The sequence below is a fragment of the Strongylocentrotus purpuratus genome, unplaced genomic scaffold (genome assembly GCF_000002235.5).
Source record: "Strongylocentrotus purpuratus isolate Spur 01 unplaced genomic scaffold, Spur_5.0 spur5_scaffold_18, whole genome shotgun sequence".
In the NCBI taxonomy this organism is placed as follows: Eukaryota; Metazoa; Echinodermata; class Echinoidea; order Camarodonta; family Strongylocentrotidae; genus Strongylocentrotus; species Strongylocentrotus purpuratus.
Window position 1 is genome coordinate 32,439,148 of NW_022145603.1, and position 12,617 is coordinate 32,451,764.

At 34.1% G+C, this 12,617-nt stretch overlaps 1 long non-coding RNA gene across 1 annotated transcript; it reads right to left on the reverse strand.

Moving 5' to 3' along the window:
* Window positions 1-11,467: 11,467 nt before the first annotated feature.
* LOC115925574 lies at window positions 11,468-12,617 on the reverse strand. Its single transcript, XR_004064822.1, has 2 exons — window positions 12,560-12,617; window positions 11,468-12,288 (listed from the first exon to the last, which is right to left on the reverse strand). It is a non-coding gene; the product is annotated as an uncharacterized LOC115925574 (long non-coding RNA).

The window sequence follows — 12,617 nt, forward strand, 5'->3', positions numbered from 1 at the left end:
ATTGTAAATTTTCTTTCTTCTAACAAAAACTGTACATAGACTGTTCTAGAATCGCGGAGAAGGAGAATAATTCATGTTTTATCAAACCTATAACATATGTTTTGCCTTTAAAACATGTTTTTTATTTTTCGGTATCTTTCATTCAATCGTTTAAATTGTAGATATTCATATAAGTGCTTGTAATCATTGTATATTTCTAATTACCCATTTATTTACAAACAGGTTATGAGGTTATACCGCATAATTTTCATGGTCTCATTTTCATTCTGTGTATATCCGACATATCAAATTGAGCAATGCTATACCTATTCGAATTTAAACTTCTATACAGTGTGAAACAAATGATCATCCATTAGTTATTTTCACCGTCAAATGAGTGTATCTTTTTCCGAATTGTACATAGTTTTTTGCAAACGGGAAAGGGCGATAGCACTTGCTAAGAATTGTTATTTCAGTTTTGTTTTAAAGCGTGTTTTAAGAATATTTATATGTTTTTCTTCAAGTGCTGACATTATATATCATTTAAATAAGTATCGTTATCTTTCTCCTTATTAATCTAGTGCTAACATATAGTGTTCTTAGATCTATCTAAGGCGTTTGATACCATTGACCATGGTATCCTCCTCAGGAAACTAGAGCATTATGGAATACGTGGTGTAGCATTGTCTTGGTTCCAAAGCTATTTGTTTGACAGATCTCAATTTGTTGTGGTGGATGGTAGTAGTTCCCAACTTGCTTCTATTAAATATGGTGTACCTCAGGGTTCTGTTCTTGGTCCCCTGTTGTTTTTAATTTATATAAATGATATAATACACTCGTCAACATTATTCTCATACTCCCTGTTTGCTGATGATACCAGCTTGCTGCTGGTTGATAAGAAGGCTGAAGATTTATTACTAATTGCAAATCAAGAGATTCAGAAACTGTATGCATGGTATTGTTGTAATAAGTTATTATTGAATGTTCAAAAGACCAAATGTGTTATTTTTCGCTCAAAGGGTAAAAAGCTTCCCGATGGTATTACTTTTCTTAATGTTGGAGGCCATGATGTTGCGCTTAGTGAAAATGTTCAGTTCTTAGGTTTAACTATGGATGAACATTTATCTTGGAAGAATCATTTAGATGTTGTATGCACTAAGTTGTCTCGAAGTGTAGGTGTCATTTTTAGATTGAAATTTATTTTACCTGAAAGAGTGCTGATAACATTATATAATAGTATTATTCTTCCTTATTTGACATATTGTAATGTTGCTTGGGGAAACACTTTTAAGTCATATCTTGATAAGTTAAGAGTATTAAAGAAGAAGGCAATAAGGCTTATTACTAATTCTAATTATAGACATCCAAGTTCTCCATTGTTCCTTCGATTAAGAATGTTACCACTAAGTGGACTTGTGTCAATCAATTGCGTATTGTTTATGTATAAACTTCAGTTTATGCCTCATGAATGTACGTTAAAAGATTTATTCCGTAAAAACTCACAAATTCATAATTATAATACACGTCAAAGGGGTCTTATTCATCAGCCTTTTGCAAGAACAAATATCACTCTGACCTCTTTCCATATCTCTTGCATCAAAGAATGGAACAGTTTGCCTGATGATATAAAATATAGTACAACTCTTTCTAGGTTTAGAAGGTTATCTAAAACGTACCTACTTGGAAGACTGACATAATTCTACTTTGTATCTTAATAATTTTTCATTCTCAAATGCTTATAGACCACTAAGGACTGTGTGTGTGTGAGGGTGCGCGCGTGTGTGTGAATATTTTTGTGTGTTCTATATTCTGTAGCTTAGTTTGTTTCCATCCCTTGTATAAACATTACATTCTTTTTATTCACCTTGCCATATCGTTAATGTATGTATTTTGTTGACTATAGGGCCCCGCTCACAAGCTTAGCTTCTACAGGGGTCCTAAAACCATTCACTTAATGATGTACTATTACCAGTCTCTTTTTCATGTAAAAGATTATAACATGTTTTGTGTGGTTTTGAATAAATAAACTTGAACTTGAACTTGAACTTGAACTTGTGTGTTAGTTCTCTACATATACTTAGTGATTTAAAGGTGTCAATTCTTATTCATATTCAATTCAAAATGTTATACATCGTAATGTAATTCCTAAAAGCGTACATAATTAAACATAGCATTTCATAAAAGCCAAGATATGCCGTAAAAACAAATTATCATTTTTTAAAGAAAAGCATTGTATAATTATTACCTTGTGAACTATTATAAATGGTGTGAGTTTAGTAAGAATAATCACGCACGATTTGTGTCTTCTGTGACATAATCAAAACAGTGCTAAATTTGCTGATGAAGGGCTGGTATATCCCAGATCCTGAGAGGTGATTTTATTTGTGTTAACTTTGTATTGTCCGATACAAAGTTGACCTTAAACTTATACGAGTGTCATCTGTAAGCTTTCTGGTTTCTAGTGATTTGTAATTTTATTTAAATGTCTAATTTAAGGCAAGGACTAAAGAGCATGATTTGCTGTAACATCAACTTCAAAGATTGAGCTGTAAAATAAAAGTTAATGAATGGAACTGAAATCCATCGACTCATCTATTCTTTTACCAGTTATAATTACCCATGGTCTTGTGTGGTTGATGTTCGAGGGAGACTAGAGCCATGTTCAAAATTAGAGAACATACATTGAGAGAGACTGAGTGTTTACATCCAGTTACGAGAGCAGTGAAACAGTTTCCGTAACAGTTATCCTAAAGCTTACATAATTATTAAAATAATTTCATGGAAGTCAAGGTTTGATATGGTGTGAAACCAAATGATCATTTTTATGAAAAGCATTGTACAAGTCTTCTGTTGTGAGTGGATTATTACTGTTCTCAATCTGTCTATCATTCAATCATAATTATTGTCATTTAATTTATGTATATATAGTGCGTCCCTCCTCCCCCCCCCCCTACCCCCCCCCCCCCCCCAAAAAAAAAAAAAAAAAAAAAAAAAACGATACCCGAAAAGTAACGGTTATTGTGAGCAAAGTACGGGCTTCTTGCTTCATGCTTTTCATCAGGTAAAAGTAAGATTCTTGTAACTAAATACTGCGATTACATCAACGTATACATGTTTCACAAGCAAAATTTGGAAATAGCATGTCAACATTTGTTTTGTGCCAGATTTGGGTAAAACAGTGAAATTGGAATGCGAACGTGCCAGATTTCCATTATGTGCCGATATGCATATTAATTAAGCAATATCAATTTCCAGGATGTCAGGGGCATAAATCCTTAGTCTTCCCCAAAAATCAATTACTAACCTTAGAGCAAGGGAAATGTGTCCCTTTTGTTATTGAAAGGGGTGCCAATCCGAGAGAGAAATAAAACATATTCCGATAGTTCATGTTGTGCCTAAATGTGCCCATTGGAATATATCTTTCCCCCTTTATCAAAATTTACGGTCCCCTGACTGTACGCCTTGCTCTTCTGAAAAAGTTTCATTTGTGAAAAATGCAGAAATCTCTATTCATAACAATTAGTGCCCTCATGATTTAGATAAACGTATGAAAACTCCCTACTCATTGGGTTTTCAGGTTTACATTTTATTCAGGTCATGCTTACATGTAATCATGACATTTTCATTTTTTTTTCTTCTCCAAATGGATTTGTACATGTCATTTTCAATATAGTGGTGCTCAGTGAAGCGGGTTATGGAATGCTGTGATGAATATATCACATCAAAAAGCACCCCGGCCCCTGGATACGTCACTGATGTCTTTCCAGTGTTGATGCATAACGATGAAAATATTTTTCTTTACATGCTTTTCAATTCGTCCACAAAAGCTCTCCTAGGTTAAAGTTCAGACTATAAGCCAGACAATTGACTTTATTTCATTCGACTTTTCTTCTCTTACATCAATAGCAGGTAATGCCTGAATTGCTTACACCGGGTATTACTTTAGCGGAGCGGTAAAAAAACCACGTTAAGCCAATTTACAAAGAGAAAGCAAATTTGATCTCACGGTGGGGTTTAAAAGGTTTATAATTTTCATGTCAATCTGACATTAGTGTCGTCATTAAGTAATTTTAAACGCAAGGGGGTGTCCTTACTGTATTGTCCATGAATAGAAATCCAACCTTCATAGTAAAGAAATTTCAAAGAAAGCAGAAAAATCAGGGAAGCAGACAAGTGAAAATTGGAATAAAATCGGACAAAAACTAACAAAGATTTTGACTGTTGGAAAGTTGTAATCAGTATACATATCTCAAATTTAAATTGTCGGAATCGGTAATGTCTCTGTAATGCAGTGTCAGACAATTTTCTCATTTATTCCAAAACCAAAAAAATACTGATTTAGATTCATCTCTCAAAATGTATTACTCGGGATGGTCTTTTTCCTTTAAGAGGACCTATCATAATATACGATCTATAAGAGGCCTATATCTTGAGTAGTGACCCAAGGGAGACGACAATAAGAACAAAAGATAAATTAATGATATTTGTGTACACGACTAACGGGAGTATTGTTAATCCACTGACAACATTGCCAATTTGAGAATCTCATAGCTCCAATGGTGTCATAATTATTTCAAATATTCATAACTTTCCTATATTTAAGCTGATTGATTTTAACTTTCGCCATTCTATTTTTCTTATTATGTTTCACTTTCGGATACAAATGGACTAGTTACAAAGAAAGGAATGCCGTTATTAACCGTGTGTATATATGACTCATGCTCCGGTGCCCATTGCCCATAGGTTAATATCGTACACTAACTGAATTTCTAACCTTAAATATTAGATTCAAGATTCAAATGATTTTATTTCTCATGCAAAACATAATACAATAACATTGCAATGTTATTTGCAATTATTCCTAAAAATGGCCCTAACTCTTTTTTTACATATACCTTTGATAAAATGAAACGTCTTGGTATTGAGTAATGTGATCGGAGTAACAAAAATGTTTCACAGGGGACAGGTTAAAATGCCAGAGGTAAACATTTAGTTTGTAAATGCTTTGTAAACACAATAGTTTACGAAGGTCTGCAATTACTCCTTTTGAATCTTCCTTCTCTGCATGCTATATCCGCCTGTATTTAGTTGTTGTATATTATTTTATTATCTTATTTAAGAGTGTAAATCGACTGATTCAGAGATTATCATTACAAAACACAGTCAATCCTCCAAACAAATTATAAATTCACTGTTTGGGGGGGGGGGGGGAGCACTATTTTTTTTTTAATCACGTGATTTTACATGATTTTTTTTCTCAAGGGGGGGGGGGTCATTTCGAAAATGAAGATGTCATTGAGAAAAGGAAAATAAGGATGATTACTTGACAAAAGACTATTTGTTTCAAATTGACTGTTAATGTTAAAGTTGTGCTTTTGTATTGGAATTACAACCAATTAGACAAAAGTTGATATATCTTTGTGCTAACAGCTGAAATTATGAATAGTGGTACATTTCATAAAAATTTGGTCATATAAAGGAATACTATAATAGAATGAGTGTTTAAGGCTAAATTGTGGTGAAGGCAAAACTTGTTTCGCTTTGTAAGACTACTCTGTATATAGTGTATATCCTGTGTGCAAAATTTGGCACCGGTATCGTTTGTATAATGATTTTGCCATTAGGGAAAACTTAATAAGTTGTAGGAATTCGATGAGTAATCACTATCTATATATTAAAAGAATGGTAATTTACACCTATTTTATGGACAACCACCCCGGACAACCATCCCTAGGATAACCACCCTCTAGGACAACTAACCCCTAGAACAACTACCCCCTAGTCAACCACCCTCTAGAACGACTACCCCCTAGGACAACTACCCCCTAGACAACTACCCCAGACAAATACCCCCTAGGACAACTACCCCCGGACAACTACCCCACAGACAACTACCCCTACGACAACCACCCTCTAGGGCAAACTACCCCCTAATAACTATTCTAGGGGGTAGTTGTCCTAGAGGGTGGTTATCAAGGAGTGGATGTCCAGGGGGTAGGTGTCTGGATACGATTTGTATGGGTGCATGGGGTCTGCAAGTGTTCAGAGCGTATCAGGACAATTACTCCCTGGACAATCATCCCCCGGAAAATCCCCCCGGAAAGCTACCCCCGAGGATAATTATCCCCGGAAAATTACCCCCTGAACAATACCCCCCGATAATTACCCCCTGTTCGTTAAAGAGGAAGCCTGTTAATTGTAAAGTTAAAATTTCACATATGTGTGTTTTCTCGATGTGTTTAAAAAGAAATTTTAATATCTGTTAATATATTTTTAGTGTAATATTCAATTATTTTGCATTACGTTATTGAATGCAGATTTTTATTTCTAAACAAAGAAATTGCGATCTTGTATTGTCTTGTATTCATACACGATCTCATACTCATTATTGATTGCCAAGGCTATATACATGTATCTTTATATAAATGTTAGCTTCATGCGAATTATTGATATCAATTTGATTCAGTGTCATACCTTCTTAAGCTGTACAGGGCATTCATTTTCATGAATTCATAAAATATTTGTAATGTTATTTTCTTGTGACTGAATTGTACATAGACAAAACTGATTTGAGAAAGGAGTGACTTAAGTTTAAAAGGAGTGTTTGCTTCTATTTTGATTATCTACATCGTATAAACACGCCTAGTGAGCATTGCGGAAGATTTACAACTGTCAATAGGGGCCTACTTTACAACGTTTACATGTAGACATATTTAGAAATCAAAATATATTTGACTGTGAAAGCAAATAATCAATACAGTGCCTTTTTCATAACGTATTGTAAATGTCTTATCTTCTGACTGAATTGTACATACACCATGTAGACTATTCTAATATTATATTATTTCCCTTCTTCCTTACATTTTCACTTCAGTTGTTTACATTGTATAGTTTCTATATGCCTATTTTTACACATTAATTTTATGACAAACCGGCTCATTCCGTATCCATAATTCAAAATTTCATTATGACATTTTGCTATACATATCTAATCACAGTTGATATAGATTTATATGCAGGAATATCTAACAAAAGAATTGACATGTGTACAGCGTGAGTCACAACAAGGAAACATAGATTCAATCCTGTAAATAACACGACCGCGACCAATTTAGAACATTCAAGTCAAATGCAATTCCAATACCCCAGTGTATGTCCTATGGAAATCATGTTTACTTAATACGTCATTGTCATGTTTGCACATTGCAATATGTGACGCACACGGCTATTGTAATTGCCTTGGGTTAATATTTTCTTAAGTATTTGCTATCATATTAAATATTGATGCAATCACAACATAGTTATATATTTAGTCGGTAATGCACAAGTTGCAGTCTGTCGTCTTTTCTTTATTTGTACACATTGATCAATGCAATCACATGGACAGCTGAACAGTAGCATGTCTCTTTTGACTCTGCCAAAGTTTTTAATGAAATAAATGTTCAACCCGAGATTTATTATTCATTCCAATTGAATGAACTCATATAATAATAATGAAAGTAACTTGGGCAAGGAATAAGAAAGTTTATAAAGCTTTTTGAAATGACTAGTCACTAGAGGGCGATATTCAATTTGATGACATCATTTGTGGACAACTCTCCATGCCTTTTGTACATCAAATTTCCTGTTTTTCCTTCTTTTTTTATTATTGAGGTAATCTACTCTCCTGAAAGCAAGGTATAGAATGCAAAAATGATATTCTACTTCACATGTTATGAAGTCGGATCAAGAACACAAATAAATACGAAGAAAACGAAAGAATTGTGAAATCTGATGTACAAAAGGCATGGAGAGTTATCCACAAATCGATGTCATCAAATTGAATATCGCCCTCTAGTGACTAATCATTTCAAAAAGCTCTAGCCTCCTTATTCCTTGCCCGATTTTGTTCAAATTTTCACTGATTTTATTCAAATCTTTTAAACTTTGCAATAAAGTAACTTAGTATGAAGGTTTTTGGTTTCCTTCGATTGAAACAAGTATCTATATATTTATACTTACCAGTCTGGTGCTATTAGATTGTGGGTTACTTCTCTTTCTATACTTAGGGATTTTAAGATGTAAATTCGTATTCGTATCCAATTCACAATGCTATACATCGTAATGTAAGAATTCCTAAAAGCGTACATTATTAAAAAAGATCATTTCATGGAAGTCAAAATATGCTGCGAAAAAAGATTATAAATCAAAAGAAAAAAAATTATCTTGTAAATAAATGATATAGAGTGTTTTAAAATGGTATGAGTTTAATACAACAAAATAACGCTGGTGTATCCCATTTCCTGAGAGGTGCCTTTCTTCCTAAAATAAAAGTTAATGATTGGAACTGAAATCCATCGACTCATCTTTTCTGTTATAATCACCGGTGGTCTTGTGTGGTTGATGTACGAGGGAGACTAGAGCCTCGTACAAAATTAGAGAGCAAACATTGAGAGAGACCGAGTGTTTACAAGTTTTTACGAAAGCAGTGAGACAATTTCCGTAAGAGTTATCCTAAAGCGTACATAATTGTTTACATAATCGTTTACATAATTTCATGGATGTCAAGGTTTGATTAAAGTGTGAAAACAAATGATCATTTTTCGTTTTATTCAAGTCATGCTTGCATGTAATCAGAACATTTTCAGTTTGTTTTCCCACAAATATGGCTTAAATGGATTTGTACATGCCATTTTCAATACAATGGTGCTCAGTAAAGCGTGCTATGGAATGATGTGATATATATATCATTTGAAAGCACCCCGGCCCCTGGATACGTCACTGATGTCTTTCCAGTGTTCATGCATAACGATGAAAATAGTTTTCTTTACATACTTTTCAATTCGTCCACAAAAGCTCTCTTAGGTTGAAGTTCAGACTATAAGCCAGACAATCGACTTTATTTCATTCGATTTTTTCATCTCTTCCATCAATAGCAGGTAGTGCCTGAATTGATTACACGGGGCAGGGACGTGATAGAGAAGGACAGGAATCAAGCCGCTCTCCTTTGACCCCATGCTCCAAGCCGCCGAAAAGTTATGCGCTAATCTGCAACTGTTGACCAGGTGGTGAGATAAAAGAGCGCATGAAATTTCAGGATTTAGAATTCCTACATCAGAAAATGGTATCACTGCAACTGTTCGCTGTCCCTTCCAATGATTTCTCATCCTTTGTTGAATGTGTAAAGCGTAGAACAAGCGAACACAAACTTGTGTACTTTCATCCTTTTTTAAACTTGAAAAATACAAAAAACACGCGAAAACACGCATTAGCAAACTTAATGTTATTGAAGATTGTAAATCATGGATCAAATAACGGGACATTAAAGCATGCACAAATTAGCGCATCATCCTAAAATATTGAGTTTTTGACAGGATGTAATTTTTCTTTTACCAACTCTGGCACACAAATTAAAGGAAGGACGGAGTTCTAAATTTGAAAAATTGTTTGATGCACTATTCCCAATAAAATCCCCATATAAAGTTTTTGATTTACACTGAAATTTTGCCGGTAATTTCATATTTTGTAATAAATGTAAAACTGGTGCCTGGCTTCCGAAATTCCCCGCAGTGGAAGCGCGGTTCGGAGCATGGAACTTCAAAGCCAAGTGGAATGTTACACATCCCATTGTTACGCTTTAGAACTCAAGAATGCGTTTGAATAAATTACAAGAGTTTCGCCTCCTTTTCTTTCACCTCCCTGCGCCGGGTATCACCTCAGCGGAGCGGTAAAATCCCACAATTATGCAATTTACAAAGAGAAAGCAAATTTGATCTCACGGTGGGGCTCACAAGGTACATAATTTTCTTGTCAATCTGACATATTTAGTGTCGTCATTAAATTATTTTTAAGTGCAAGAGGGAGTCCTTACTGTATTGTCCATGAATAGAAATCCAACCTTCATAGTAAAGAACTTTCAGAGAAAGCAGAACAATCAGGGAAGCAGACAAGTAAAAATTGGAATAAAATCGGACAAAATCTAACAAAACATTTGACTTTTGGAAAGTTGTAATCAGTATACGTATCTAAACTTAAAGTTTTCTGAATTGATAAGTCTCTGTATTGCACTGCCAGACAATTTTCTCATTTATTCCAAAACACAAAATTACCAAAATATAGATTCATCTCTCAAGATGTATGACTCGGGATAGTCTTTTTCCTTTAAGAGGACCTATCATAATATACGATCTATAAGAGGCCTATATCTTGAACAGTGACACAAGGGAGACGACAATCAGAACAAAAGAGAAATTAATGATATTTGTGTACACGACTAACGGGAGTATTGTTAATCAACTGACAATATTGCCAATTTGAGAATCGCATAGCAACATTGATCTCATATTTCAAACATTTATAACTCTCCTATTCCTAAGCTGATTGATTGTAACTTTCGCCATTCTGTTTTTCTTATTTTGTTTCACTTTCATACAAATGGACTAGTTAAAAAGACAGGAATGCCCTAATTAACCGTATGCATTTGACCATCTGAGAGGAGAAATTAAATTCCGATAGAATGCCTTGCTCTTCTGAAAAAGTTCCATTTTTAAAAAAATGCAGAAAAATTTATTAATTACGATAAATTCCATCATTATTTAAAGAAACGTGTAAGAACTATCACTCATTGGATTTTATAGATTTCATTTTATTAAGGTATTACTTGCATGTGATTTTAACATTTGCAGGGCCTTTTCACCAAAATCTGGCTCAAATGGATTTGTACATGCCATGTTCAATACAATGGTGCTCAGTAAAGTGTGCTATAGAATGCTGTGATAAATATATCACATAAAAGCACCCCGGCCCCTGGATACGTCACTGATGTCTTTCTAGTGTTCATGCATAACGATGAAAATATTTTTCTTTACTCGCTTTTCAATTCGTCCACAAAAGCTCTCCTAGGTTAAAGTTCAGACTACAAGCCAGACAATTGACTTTATTTCATTCGATTCTTTTTCTCTTCCATCAATGGCAAGTAGTGCCTGAATTGCTAACACCGGATACTACTTCAGCGGAGCGGTAAAATCCCACATTTAGGCAATTTACAAAGAGAAAGCAAATTTGATCTCGCGGTGGGGTTCACAAGTTTTATAATTTTCATTTGAATCTGACATATTTAGTGTTGTCATTAAAGTAATTTTAAGCGCGAGAGGGCGCCATTATTGTATTGTCCATCAATAGAAATACAACCTTCATAGTAAAGAACTTTTATAGAAAGGAGAAAAATCAGGGAAGCAGACAAGTAAAAATTGGAATAAAATCGGACAAAATCTAACAAAACATTTGACTTTTGGAAAGTTGTAATCAGTATACGTATCTGAACTTAAAATTGTCTGAATCGGTAATGTCTCTGTTACAATGCAGTGCCAGACATTTATTCTCATTTATTCCAAAACACAGAATTACTGAAATAAAGCTTCATCTCTCAAAATGTAGGACTCGGGATGGTCTTTTTCCTTTAAGAGTGTCACATGGTACACTCAAAATAAAGAAGCCTAAACACATGCCATTTACGATACTCGTAATTATAATCAAGCTTTATTATAAAGCAAAGAATAGTACCATTCTCCGACAAAAAGAGAATGATACGAACGAAATATATATCCTCTTACAATCTCTTTCCAAAAACACTTGGTCCCATCAAAATAAAATCAACCTTGTCAATCAAATATATGATCAACACCTTTGTAACATGTATCAAATCTTTCTATAATTTGTTATACATGAATTCTACACCAATAATGTTTATATATAAACAGACCTGAATTGTCTAAATATATATAGCACATCTGTAGCTTAAACAATTAACTCATACACATCTCGTTCTTGAGATACTTTACCTTAACATCAATAAACAGACCAGTATATTGTCGTTTATTTAGTTATCAACTTTAACAAATTATACCTTCACAAATATCATGATCTCTTCTCAAAATAATCAACAACTGACTTCTTGTCACGTGAACGGTTAACTCCAGACCTGTATTGTCCGCTAACTTCACCCTTGATTACATCTTTCAAAGTCGTCTTTATACAATGCATGCATCAACAATACACACTCAAACACGAAATAGTCCAATTGGCTCTGCTAAGCCTATGACATCTTTTTAGATGTGACTTTCAAGTTCAACGAACTATTTATCTCAAGTTCCATAATAGTCTCGTCAACATAATCGGCACCATTATCGCTCACCATAATGTTCATATTGCGTTCTCTACTGAAGACGCCATGTTCTTGGTGATCTGTCGGTCACGTGTCCGAATGTCCCGTCTCGCATCAACTCTCGTAGTCGTAGAAATCTCAGCTTGTCTCCCAAGCCCCTGTGCCATCTAAAATATAAAGAGTCCAGGCACAAACATTTCTCTACTATAGATTCTTCTTATAGGTGAAACATGCATCAATAAAAATTGTAAATATTTTCCTCTTCTTAATCATTAATTTCTTTGCCCAAAATATAATTGATAACAAAAGGTGAAACAACATGTTATACCTTTCTCGTACTTCAATTTGTCATTTGAATAAAATCACCCCTCATTAAAGTACAAGATTATACAATCATCAATGTAGTAAAAAAAAATACAGTATCATGATTTCACTTACCGATGGAAAGTATCGGTTCTACTTAAAGCTGCAAATTCTCATGTAGCAAAACTTTATA